Genomic DNA, 13,873 nt, shown 5'->3' on the forward strand with positions numbered 1-13,873 from the left:
TTTTATTTGGGTCTGAATCTGGTTCTGGTATCCATATGATTAAGAATAGGTCTAGCGATGTTTGGAGTTGCACCTTCTTCGAGGACCCTTTTTTAAATCTATATAATACAAATAATGCATCTCGTGGTGCAGCTGTCTAATTGATTTCTGTCTGACAATTAACAGAATGACTTTTAGATTTCCCACAATCTCTCCCCCATTCCTCTACTCACTAATGTCCTGGGGACAGAGGAGAGGCTTTAGGGAAGTCTCTATAGATGGGTCAGACAGGTTATGATTTGAAGGGAGAGGCAAGGGAACGAGATTTATGAATCAATCCCCCTCGTCCCCTCTCCATCCCCACCGTCTTACCTCCTTCCCTTCCCCACAGCACCTGTATATATGTATATATGTTTGTACATATTTATTACTCTATTTATTTATTTATTTATTTTACTTGTACATATCTATTCTATTTTATTTTGTTAATATGTTTGGTTTTGTTCTGTGTCTCCCCCTTCTAGACTGTGAGCCCACTGTTGGGCAGGGACTGTCTCTATATGTTGGCAACTTGTACTTCCCAAGCACTTAGTACAGTGCTCTGCACATAGTAAGCGCTCAATAAATACGATTGATTGATTGATTGGTTATTGTTTACTGTGTGCAGAGCACTCTACTAAGCACTTGGAAGAGTAAAATATAACTGTTGGTAGACATGATCCCTACTCACAATTATCTTACAGTGTAAGCTGTCAACTGAGCTGACTTCCAGGCTAATTGGAAGGGCTGTGTAGCATGGCGTAGTGAATAGACCACAGGCCTAGGAGACAGCAGGTCATGGGTTCTGATCCTGCTCTGCCACTTGTCTGCTGTGTGACTTTGTGTAAGTCACTTCACTTCTCTGTGTCTCAGTTCCCTCATCTATAAAATGGGCCTCAAGACTGTGAGCCCTACATGGGACAGGGACTGCGTCCAATCTGATTTGCTTGTATCCACCCTAGGGCTTAGTAGAACGTCTGGCACATAGTAAGCACTTAACAAATATTATAATCATTATTATTATTATCATTATCATTATTATATAATCTTGCCGAGTCCTCTCCCTGACTTTCCCATCTCTGTTGACGGCACTACCATCCTTCCCGTCTCACAAGCCCGCAACCTTGGTGTCATCCTCGACTCCGCTCTCTCATTCACCCCTCACATCCAAGCCGTCACCAAAACCTGCCGGTCTCAGCTCCGCAACATTGCCAAGATCCGCCCTTTCCTCTCCATCCAAACTGCTACCCTGCTAATTCAAGCTCTCATCCTATCCTATCTGGACTACTGCACTAGCCTTCTCTCTGATCTCCCATCCTCGTGTCTCTCTCCACTTCAATCCATACTTCATGCTGCTGCCCGGATTATCTTTGTCCAGAAACGCTCTGGACATATTACTCCCCTCCTCAAAAACCTCCAATGGCTACCGATCAATCTGCGCATCAGGCAGAAACTCCTCACCCTGGGCTTCAAGGCTCTCCATCACCTCACCCCCTCCTACCTCACCTCTCTTCTCTCCTTCTACTGCCCAGCCCGCACCCTCCGCTCCTCCGCCGCTAATCTCCTCACCGTACCTCGCTCTCGCCTGTCCCGCCATCGACCCCCGGCCCACGTCATCCCCCGGGCCTGGAATGCCCTCCCTCTGCCCATCCGCCAAGCTAGCTCTCTTCCTCCCTTCAAGGCCCTGCTGAGAGCTCACCTCCTCCAGGAGGCCTTCCCAGACTGAGCCCCTTCTTTCCTCTCCCCCTCGTCCCCCTCTCCATCCCCCCGTCTTACCTCCTTCCCTTCCCCACAGCACCTGTATATATGTATATATGGTTGTACATATTTATTACTCTATTTATTTATTTTACTTGTACATTTCTATCCTACTTATTTTATTTTGTTGGTATGTTTGGTTCTGTTCTCTGTCTCCCCCTTTTAGACTGTGAGCCCACTGTTGGGTAGGGACTGTCTCTATGTGATGCCAATTTGTACTTCCCAAGCGCTTAGTACAGTGCTCTGCACATAGTAAGCGCTCAATAAATACGATTGATTGATTGATTGATTAAGGGAGATAATCTGCACCAGCTCTACATCAGTGGTTTACCATGTTGAATTGCAACAAAAACCTGCTAGATGCTGTATCAAATCACCCTAATGGTAGTGGATTTAATGAATCAGATATTGCAATGCTAGGAATAGACACGGGGGAATCTATGAAACTTCCGCAGCCTGCCAATCAGTTTACTGTTACAGATTTTGTCACTGAAGCCAAACCATGGCTTGTAATTCAATATTTTCCATAATGGCATTTCTAATTATAACATAATAACATAAACAGTCTTTATGAGCTTCTTGTTCCTTGATACACTCCCATATGCTACATAGGTAATTCCAGTAACTCTGATGGTCAGTCATTTCTAACAGCAAAATTTGCTCCAACTTCCTTGACCGAAAAATGATCAATTCCTCATCTGTAAATCTGAGTAAAAATTTATCTTTTTTTATTTGATTTTACAAACAGATTTAGACTGAGATTTAGCTATATTCTATTTCTATTTCTAAATCTATCGCGGGATTTATTTCTCCTAAATTAGGAACTTCATTTTTTCTGCCTGGAAATCTATTAATAATTCTTTCTCTTTACCTTACCCTGTATAATAAGCTACATCTTTCCTTTTTCTTCTTATTTTAGCTAAAAATGAATGAAAGCCTAATCAGTGTCTCTTTTCTAGATCTTACAAAGTAATAGTAATAATAATAATAATGGTGGTATTTGTTAAATGTTTACTGTGTGCCAAGCACTGTCCTAAACACTGGAGGGGATACAAGGTAATCAGGTTGTCCCATGTGGGGCTCACAGTCATAATCCCCATTTTACAGATGAGGTAACTGAGGGACAGAGAGGTTAAGTGACTTGCCCAAGGTCAGCAGTGTGGCTCAGTGGAAAGAGCACGGGCTTTGGAGTCAGAGGTCATGGGTTCAAATCCTGGCTCCGCCAACTGTCAGCTGTGTGACTTTGGACAAGTCACTTAACTTCTCTGTGCCTCAGTTACCTCATCTGTAAAATGGGGATTAAAACTGTGAGCCCCCGTGGGACAACCTGATCACCTTGTAACCTCCCCAGTGCTTAGAACAGTGCTTTGCACATAGTAAGCGCTTAACAAATACTATCATTATTATCATTATTATTGTGTGGCAGAGTCATGATTAGAACCCACGTATTTTGGTTCCCAAACCCGTGCTGTTTCCAAGTATCTCCAGGATCAGAAAAGTCAATCCTAGTTAACATTTGATTGAAAAGATACTGCTACTATTGCACCATTGCTATTCCAAAGAGAAGCAGATGGAAAAGCAATAGAAAGCAGAGTCCAGAGAATAGAACAGAGAGGCTACTGTTTGAGAAGAGCATGGCAAAGTGGAAAGAGCAAGCCTCTGGGAGTTCGAGGACCTGGGTTTTAATTCCAGCTCCACCACTTGTCTGTTTTATGACCTTGGATGAGTCACTTAACTTCTCCATGCCTCAGTTTCCTCACTTGTAAACGGGCACTAAATGTCCTTAGACTGTGTACCCCTTGTAGGACAGCGACTGTGTTTGGCGTGATTATCTTGTGTCTACCCCAGTGCTGTGAGTAACAAACGCTACCTTATTCTTACTTTTATTCCTTCTCTTCGGCGTCACTGGAGTTCTGCCTGGAAAAATACAACTGGCTGAAGAGAGTCTGGCATCAGGGATGGTTTGCAAACTGAGAAAGCCAGGAAAAAATGTGCTATATTATCTCACTTCCTCTGCCCCCAGTGAACCTGCTGAAAACAAAACCTTTCTTGGTCCAGTAACAAAAATGAACTCTTTGTTTCTCTGGTTATGCCCAACATGTTCTAAGCTGCAAAGAAGTCACAGGCAAATAGAAGAGGTATTATATGCAGAAGTAAAAATAGATATTTCCTGAAGTTTATGAACTTTACTTCTTTCCCCTTTCACACCTATAAAAGGCAGTAATCATCTCCCAGATAAATCTGTTTGTAGTGAATGGATTAATGAAAAGGGAAGACATTTTTGTGTCTTTAAGAATCCACTAAACTCTGAGAACCTGTTCCAATTTTTCAGGGCATGTTAACTTTTATTATTATTAATAATAATAATAATAATGGCATTTGTTAAGTGCTTACTACGTGCGAAACACTGTTCTAAGCGCTGGAGGGGATACAAGGTGATCAGGTTATCCCACGTGGGGCTCACAGTCTTAATCCCCATTTTACAGATGAAGGAACTGAGGCTCAGAAAAGTGAAGTGATTTGCCCAAGGTCACACAGATGACAAGTGGCGGAGCTGGGATTAGAACCCATGACCTCTGACTCCCAAGCCTGTGCTCTTTCCACTGAACCACACTACTTTTAGAACTAAGAATTCTTCTATGTGCTAAATGGTAGTTTAGTGGACAGAAAGAGACAGGGCACCTTGCTAAATTGACTAAATTTAATTCAAATGATAATTTAAACACTGGGAGATTTTGTCAAATTATGTAGGTTTAATCTATTTTCATATAAACAACTCCAAAATGTTTGAAAGTGCCTCCTTGGGTGAAGCACTGTGATAGATTAAAAGCCATGTTATAGCATTGATAGATTCTGTCAATAGAATAGATCAATCAATCAATCAATCGTATTTGTTGAGCGCTTACTGTGTGCAGAGCACTGTACTAAGCGCTTGGGAAGTACAAGTTGGCAACATATAGAGACAGTCCCTACCCAACAGTGGGCTCACAGTCTAGAAGGGATAGATAGAAGCAGTGTGGATTAGCGGAAAGAGCATGGGCTTGAGAGACAGAGGTCATGGGTTCTAATCCCCACTCCGCCCCTTATCAGCTGTGTGACTTTGGGCAAGTCCCAACTTCTCTGTGCCTCAGTTACCTCATCTGTAAAATGGGCATTGAAACTGTGAGCCCCACGTCGGACAACCTGATTGCCTTGTATCTACCCCACTGCTTAGAACAGTGCTCGGCACATAGTAAACACTTACCAAATACAATTATTATTATTATTATTATTATGGATAATTTAGCATTCTGGTGAGATTCAGAAGTGTAGTGCTCTCAGAGAGATTGAAGTTGGTCATAAACTACATGAGACTCAGCTGCTTTGGGGTCCACAACAATTTAATTGTAGAATAATATCTCTGTGCTCTTTGTAAGGAGATTTGGGCGTTGAGGATATGGACTAGTACTTTCAATTCTTTGGGGAAAGAAAAAGTACTTTGAAAGATTTCATATGTCTGAGATGATTCATCTAGGAAGCTAGTGAAAAAATGGTAGAGATCTATTGATAAAGTTTCAGAAAAGGAATTGATCAAGCTTTAGTCAATGACTTGCAGATAAAACAGGAGCCAATATTACATGTGCTATGAATAGTTCATTCGCAAATTAATCTTGAGAACATTTTAGTAAAAATCCATTGTGAGCTAATGTTGTATTCCCACCTTTATCGGTCACATAATTAAGAATAAATGTAAATGAGAATTCATTTATTAACATTAAAAAATTTTCTGTGTGCTGGTATCTAAAGTTTGCAATAACCCAGTACCCTTTGGTTCTGGGGTTTTTTTTTTCTATGTTGTTGTTTTTTAATGGAATTTTCTAAGTACTTATTATTTGCCAAACACTATTCTAAGAGCTGAGATAGATACAACTTATTCAGGTTGGACCCAGGCTCTGTCCCACATGGGGCTCACAATCTAAGTAGGTAGGAGAACAGGTATTAAACCCCCATTTTACAGTTGACAAAACTGAGGCACAGAGAAGTTAAGTGACTTACCAAAGATATTACAGCAGGCAAGTGGTGGAGCTGGGATCAGAATCTAGATCATCTGGATCTCAGGTCTGTGCTTTATTCACTTATGCCATACTGCTTCTCACTTAATTGGGGAATTTGGAGAAGGAGTTTCTTAGCCAAATTATTTTCTTAGAATTTATCCTTGAACAGAAAGCCTTCAGATTTACAACACAATTAGTACCCTGAAAAGTTCATGTAAAGTCAAAATATGGGAAGCCAGAACCGATTTTCTCATAAAAAAATAATGCTATGAATGGGGCATTGGTTCCTTAATCACTATCAGATAACCTATGTCTTATCCAAATTATCCAGAATTGTGTTCTCAAGCAATTATATCATATGAAGCAATTTATATTAAATCAGAAAGTTAACTGATAGACTAGTTGACTTTTACTTTACCGCAGGAAATTGGATATGTTAACTCACCCTATCAATCAGTGAACCTCCACTTCTCACATCCTGATCTTTCCACGCAACATCCCCTTCTTAGGTCCTTTGACTCCCAGCCCCAAGCTCCTTCCATTAGGTGACACGGCTTCTACTGTGGTAGCGTGTTTGGGTTATTCAGTGGGTTCTGTATTTCACAGACCTGAGAGACAAAATGAAATAAAGATTTGGCAGCTGTTTATTCCTTCGGTGCAGTATTTTACCAAGCGAACACTAGTCTCTAGACTGAGAGGTCCTTCTAGACTGTGAACTAGTTGTGGGCAGGGAACGTGTCTGTTATATTGTTATGTTGTGCTCTCCCAAGCACTGAGTACAGTGTCCTGCACACAGTAAGTGTTCTATAAATATGATTGATTGATTAATTAATTGATTGAGGACAGAAGGGAGGAGTGACAGGTGCTATTCTAACCCATGGAAGATCATTGTGCCTGTTAGTAGTAGATGGTCGATTCCAAAAACTATAAACAGACCTAATAAAAGGGGATCAGGGCCATACCAGAACCCTTTTTGAACATCATTTCAGTAGGTTATTTTTTTCTCCCTAATTTCTTCGAGAGCATGTCACCAAAATTGTTCTGCAGCATCAGTGACAGGAAATCAATGCTTTTGGAATGCGTGCAACAGAAGAGCTTTCTGCCAGTTTTGGTTAAATTGCATTTAGAGTGGCTGGGTTCTGAATGTTTTCAAATGTCTATAAAGGGAATACTGGGATAGAATCTTTAGATTCCTTTAGGTCTCTATAGAGTTGAAAATAGAACCCAGTCATCCAAACCGGTGCAAAAACTGGACTATTCTGGATATTGCCATTGTACAAATTTATTTGTAAACAGATTGTTTTATTCAGAGAACCCTGTCAGTGTATTAGTTACGATTGATAACAATAGTAATAATAACAGTAATAATGATAACAAAATTATGGCATTTGTTAAATACATACTATATGCCAAGCCCTGTACTTTTGGGTTGATACAAGATAATCAGGCTGGACATAATCCTAGTGTGAGGGGGAGGGAAACTTGGAATGGGAAACAGCATGGTCTAATGGAAAAACCGCAGGCCTGAGAGTCAGAGAAACTGGATTCTAAACCCAGCTCTGCCAACTGCCTGCTGTGTGACCTTGGGCTAGTCAAATAACTTTCTGGGCCTTAGTTTCCTCAACTGTAAAAAAATGTCAAGCACTTAATAAGTGCCATTAAGAATAAGTACTTAATCCCCATTTTGCAGTGGGGGAAACTGAGAAAGTGAAGTTATATGACTCACCCAAGTTCATACAGCAGACAAGAGTCGGAGCCAGTTTTCGATCCATTCCTGTCTCCTAGGCCTGTGCTCTTTCCATTAGGCTATTCTGCTCCCCATTCATATTCTCCCTGTCCCTTAGACTGTAGAAAAGGGACTATGTACAGCCCGATTATAATAATGATGGCATTTATTAAGCGCTTACTATGCACAAAGCACTGTTCTAAGTGCTGGGGAGGTTACAAGGTGATCAGGTTGTCCCATGGGTGGCTCAAAGTCTTAATCTCCATTTTACAGATGAGGTAATTGAGGCACAGAGAAGTGAAGTGACTTGCCCAAAGTCACAAAGCTGACAATTGGCAGAGCTGGGATTTGAACCCATGACCTCTGACTCCAAAGCCCATGCTCTTTCCATTGAGACACGCTGCTCTTGGATATACCCCAAACTATAGTACAATAAGACATTTGTAGGCCCTTTAGGATTGTTAGACCTGGAGCTGTGTTTATTCTTAATAGGTGGCCATCAAAATCATCGTAGGGCATCTGTATTTTGGGCAAGCAACTCAATTCTATAAAGATGCTACTAAATCAGAATAAAAATGCTCTATCAATCTGATTTTCAATTTTTATTTGAAAACTATATCTGCAAGTACAAAGTCATCATTATTACCTCTGAATTACAATTTGGAGTGTCTCAAGTTATTTCATAGCACAAAGTTTGTTAAATGAATACTGACAGCACTATTAAAGCTCTGATCTTGAACTGAAGTACAAGTCGGCTCTGTTTAAGTCACCATCTTGGAAGACACAAACGAATGTACAGACAAAATAGTGCCATAAGTTAATTAGAGAAGAATTAGGAAGAAAGTGGGCAATTTAGGAACATAAGAATTGCTGTACCGGATCAGACCAATGTTCTTCTAGTTTAATAGCCAGGCTCCGGCAGCTGCACAAGTCAGTTTCTGAGCCTTTAAAGAAAGGCAAAAAGATCACATAATTCACCCAGACAAGTGTACCATCTGTGATATGAAATAGAAATTTTCTTCATGACCCTCCCTCAAGTAATCATCATTTGAAACCCAGAGCATGGAGTTTCACTGGAGCTATTACATTATTTTAGGTTGAATAGCTTTAGTTATTATTAATTCTTTCTAAATCATTTGCTTCCCAGGAAAAATTAGGTATTCTGAGATAGTACTTTTTCTTCAAAGTCTTCGAAGATTTTAGCATGAGTACATAATTCTGTGCCACAATCCAAACTCATGAATCTGTTTCAGGACACATCCTAAATATTAGAAAATATTCTAAATTCATATTGAAAAGAGAAAATCTTGTGTGTACATCAGGGGTTTCTGACCAATCAATATTCATCATCCTCTTAATGAGTAGCTCAGAGAGAAAGGGAGAGAGCTAGTCAACACACAACAAATACTGATGATGATGGAGAATATTCTGGGAGTGGGAGAAATGTGTTATTAAAGGAGCTAAGAGACTAGTAGAGTAGTATGGCATAGTGAATAGAGAAAAGGACTTGAAGACCGGGGATCTGGGGGTTAATCCTGATTTTGCTATTTGCCTCCTGTGTGACCTGGGGCAAGTCGCTTAACTTCTCTGTGCCTCAGTATCCTCATCTGTAAAGTGGGGATTAAATATCTGTTCTCCCTACTCCTGAGAATGTGAGCCCGCGTCAACCCCTTTCCCATGTCCTTCTTCTAGCCTGGAATGTCCTCCCTCCTCAAATCCACCAAACAATCACACCTCACCCCTTCAAAGCCCTACTGAAGGCTCACCTCTTCCAGGAAGCCTTCCCAGACTAAGCCCCCCTCTTTTCCTCTTCTCCCCCTCTCCTCCCCATCACCCTGACTCACTCCCTTTGCTCTACCTCCCCCACAGCACTTGTGTATATATGTACATATTTATAATTCTATTTATTTATATTAAAGATGTGTATAGATCTGTAATTCTGTATATTTATATTAATGCTACTGATGCCTTGTTTTGATGCCTGTCTCCCCTCTTCTAGACTGCGAGCCTGTTGTGGGCAGGGATTGTCTCTATTTGTCACGGAATTGTACTTTCCAAGCGCTTTATACGGTGATCTGTGCACAGTAAGTGCACAATAAATACGATTGAATGAATGCATGTGTGACAGAGGATGTCTGATCTGATTCATTCATTCATTCAATCGTATTTATTGAGTGCTTACTGTGTGCAGAGCACTGTACTAAGTGCTTGGGAAGTACAAGTTGGCAACATATAGAGACGGTCCCTACCCAACAACGGGTTCGCAGTGTAGAAGGGGTCACAGTCTAGAAGGGGATTGTAGCACAGATTGTAGCACAGTGCTTGGCATATAAGAAGCACTTGATACATACCGCAATTATTAGTGTTAGAACCTGGCTCCTTTGAGCCGCTAGTTCTCCCTCCTGCCTCTTATCCCCGAGACACCTCGGGGTGGCTTTCTCCAGTCATCTTTCCTGACACCGCGGCACGTGCCCTGCGGCCATGCCCCCATTCAATTCAGTCGTATTTATTGAGCACTTACTGTGTGCAGAGCACTGTACTAAGCGCTTGGGAAGTACAAGTCGGTAACATATAGAGACGGTCCCTACCCAGCAACAGGCTCACAGTCTAGAAGGGGGAGACAGACAACAAAACAAAACATGTAGACAGGTGACAAAACATCTGACACTGGACTAATCACTTGAAACAGGGCCTTTACACTACTTTCTCTCATTAATGCCAGATTATGATCAGTCTCTATATTTCCAACCTTCCTGTGATGCTCATTCAGTAACAGTAATTTCTCCTTGCTCTTTTGCTGCCATAGGGGAGGATGGGTGTAATTTTAAATCCAAAAGTCTTTTTTAACTGCAGCTATGAGCTTCTCCATATGCAGATGAGGAAACTGAGGCACAAAGAAATTAAGTGACTTACCCAAGGTCATACAATGGATAAGTGGCAAAGCCAGAATTACAACCCTGGTCCTCTGGTTCCCAGTCCTGGGTATTTCCACCAGGGCCACACTGCTTCTCAATTGACCCCTGCTACCATCTCCAACTATTATTGACCTTATTTACACATTCTTGATCACTCATGTGTCTATGTCTTCTGAAATTATTTATTTAGACAGCACTGTACAATAATTCCCTTCCCCTACATGCCCAAAAGATAACCACTCTCCACATCTTTAAAAATACTTCCAAAATTAGAGTTCTTCCATAAGATTTTTTATGGTATTTGTTAAGCACTGACTATGTGTCAGGTACTGTACTAAGCGCTGGGGTCGACATAAACCGATCAGGTAATCAGGTTGGACACCGTCCATGTCCCACATGGGGCTCACAGTCTTAATCCCCATTTTACAGATGGGATAATTGGAGCACAGAAAAGTTAAGTGACATGCCCGAGGTCAATCTTTCCCTGGTTTTTCACTCAAGTTCCCACCTTACATTTCCTCCCTGTTGTCCTTCCCTTATGTGTCACCCATGCATTTGAATCCTTACTGCCTAAGTACTTAAATACTTCATTCAAAAATTGTATTTCATTCATTCATTCATTCAATCGTATTTATTGAGTGCCTACTGTGTGCAGAGCACTGTACTAAGCGCTTGGGAAGTACAAGTCGGCAACATATAGAGACGGTCCCAACCCAACGACAGGTTCACAGTCTAGAAAGGGGAGAGAGAAAACAAAATAAAACATGTAGACAGGAATCAAAATCGCCAGAACAAATAGAATTATAGCTATTTGCACATCATTAGCAAACTAAATAGAATAGTAAATATGTACAAGTAAAATAGAGTAATAAATTTGTACAAAAATTCCTTGAGCACTCACTGTGTGCAGAACACTGTACTAAGCACTTGAAAGCAGCGTGGCTCAGTGGAAAGAGCATGGGCTTGGGAGCCAGAGATCGTGGGTTCTAATCCCGCCTCTGCCACTTGTCAGCTATGTGACCTTGGGCAAGTCATATCCCTTCTCTGGGCCTCAGTTACCTCATCTGTAAAATGGAGATTAAGACTGAGAGCCCCATGTGGGACAGCCTGATCACCTTGTATCCCCCCAGCACTTAGAACAGTGCTTTGCACATAGTAAGCACTTAACAAATACCATCATTATTATTAGAGAAGCAGCATGGCTCAAAGGAAAGAGCACAGGCTTGAGAGTCAGAGGTCATGGGTTCAAATCCTGGCTCTGCCAATTGTCAGCTGTGTGACTTTGGGTCAGTGGTGTGACTTTGGGCAAGTCACTTAACTTCTCTGTGCCTCGGTTACCTCATCTGTAAAATGGGGATGAAGACTCTGAGCCCCCCGTGGGACAACCTGATCACCTTGTAACCTCCCCAGTGCTTAGAACAGTGTTTTGCACATAGTAAGCACTTAACAAATGCCATCATCATCATCACTTATTACCACCTACCTCCCACACACAGACATACATACACACACACACCAAATTCAGGTACATAACCCAGACTCTCTTGCTTCCCCTATGACCTCCTCATAATAATAATGATGGCATTTGATAAGCGCTTACTATGTGCGAAGCACTGTTCTAAGTGCTGTCCTCATCACCATCAACATCATTAATGGTATTTATTGAGCACTTACTATGTGCATAGCACCATACTACATGCTGGGAAGAGTACAATACAACAGAGTTGATAGATATGTTCCCTGCCTTCAATGAGTGTGCAGTCTATAGGAGGATACAGACATTAATACAAATAATTGATTTATAATATGTCGTTCAAAGACATGTATGTAAGTGCTGTGGGGTTGAGTGTGGTAAAGATTTCAAAGGCCCAGTGGTTACAGACTGAAGTGTATAGATGACACAATAGGAGCATGGCTTAGTGGAAAGATCCTGGGCCTGGGATTCAGAGGACAAGGGTTCTAATCCTGGCCCCGCCACTTATCGGCTGTGTGACTTTGGGCAAGTCACTTAACTTCTCTGTGCCTCAGTTCCCTCGTCTGTAAAAGGGGGATTAAGACTGTGAGCCCCACGAGGGACAACCTGATTACCTTGTATCTACCCCAGCACTTAGAACAGTGCTTGGCACACCGTAAGCGCTTAAAAATACTATTATAATTATTATTATTATTATCATTATTATTCGAAGGGAGAGGGAGCCAGAGAAATGAGGGCTTAAGCCGAGAAGGATTCTTGGAGGAAATGTGACCTTAAAATGCCTTGAAAGTGAGGAAGTGGTGGTCTGGCATATATATGGAAAAGGAGGAAGTTCCAAGCCAGGAGGAGGATGTGAAAGGGCTTAGTGGTGAGATAGATGATACCGGGATTCAGTGAGTAAGTTGGCTAAGTATGTAGGCTGGGCTGGAATAGGAAATCAATGAGGTAAGGATGGGGCAAGGTGACTGAGTGTCTTAAAACCACTGGTAAACAATTTCTCATTGATGCAGAGGTGGTTGGGCAACCACTGGAGGTTCCTGAGAAGTGGGCAGACATGGACTGACCTTTTTTGTACAAAAATGATCCATGCAGCAGACTCAAGTATGGACAGGAGTGGGGAGAGACAGGAGGCAGGGAGGTCTGCGAGGTGGCAGATGTAATAGTTAAGGTGCGATAGGATAAGTGCTTAGATCAGCATAGTAGCAGTTTGGATGGAGAGGACAGGTCAGAATATAGAACTGACAGGATGTGGTGACAAATTGAATATGTGGTCTGAATGAGAGATGAGCTGAGGACAATGCCAAGGTTACAGGTTTGTGAGATAGGGAGGATAGCAGTAGTGTCCACCGTGATTCGAAAGACAAGCGGACAGGGTGGGAAGAGAAGGAGTTCTGTTTTGGACTTGCTAAATTTGAGGTGTCAGTGAGAGAGACCCCCACTGTCAGAGGGGTTTTTTGTTTGTTTTTTTTAATGGTATTTAAGCACTTACTTTGTGCCAGGCACTGTACTAAGCACTGCGGTGGATACAAGTAAATCAGGTGGGACTCAGTCCTCGTTCCATAAGGGTCTCATAATCTTAATTCCAATTTTACAGATGAGTTAGCTGAGTACAGAGAAGTTAAGTGACTCCCCCAAGGTCATTCATCAAACAAGTGGTGGAGTTGGGATTAGAAACCAGGTCCTTAATAATTAATAATAATTGTGATATTTATTAAGCCCTTGAACAGTGACAAACCCTGTTCTAACTGGTGGGGAGTATACAATATGCGGTAATCAAGTCCAACACAGTCCCTGCTCCACACAGGTTTCATAAGCTAAGTAATGCCATATTTATTGAGCACTTACCGTGTGCAGGGTACTGTACTAAGCAATTGGGAAAGTACAGCATGACAGTAACACAGACATATTCCTTGTTCACAGGAAAGAGAACAGGTACTGAACCCCCATT

The 13,873-nt window shown here is 41.7% G+C and overlaps 1 protein-coding gene across 1 annotated transcript in view; it reads left to right on the plus strand.

Moving 5' to 3' along the window:
- Positions 1-13,873, plus strand: part of BCHE (butyrylcholinesterase) — a 105,723-nt gene that overhangs the window by 76,180 nt on the left and 15,670 nt on the right. The window lies entirely within an intron of this gene.

This window comes from Tachyglossus aculeatus, chromosome 1, assembly GCF_015852505.1.
Source record: "Tachyglossus aculeatus isolate mTacAcu1 chromosome 1, mTacAcu1.pri, whole genome shotgun sequence".
Classification (NCBI taxonomy): domain Eukaryota; kingdom Metazoa; phylum Chordata; class Mammalia; order Monotremata; family Tachyglossidae; genus Tachyglossus; species Tachyglossus aculeatus.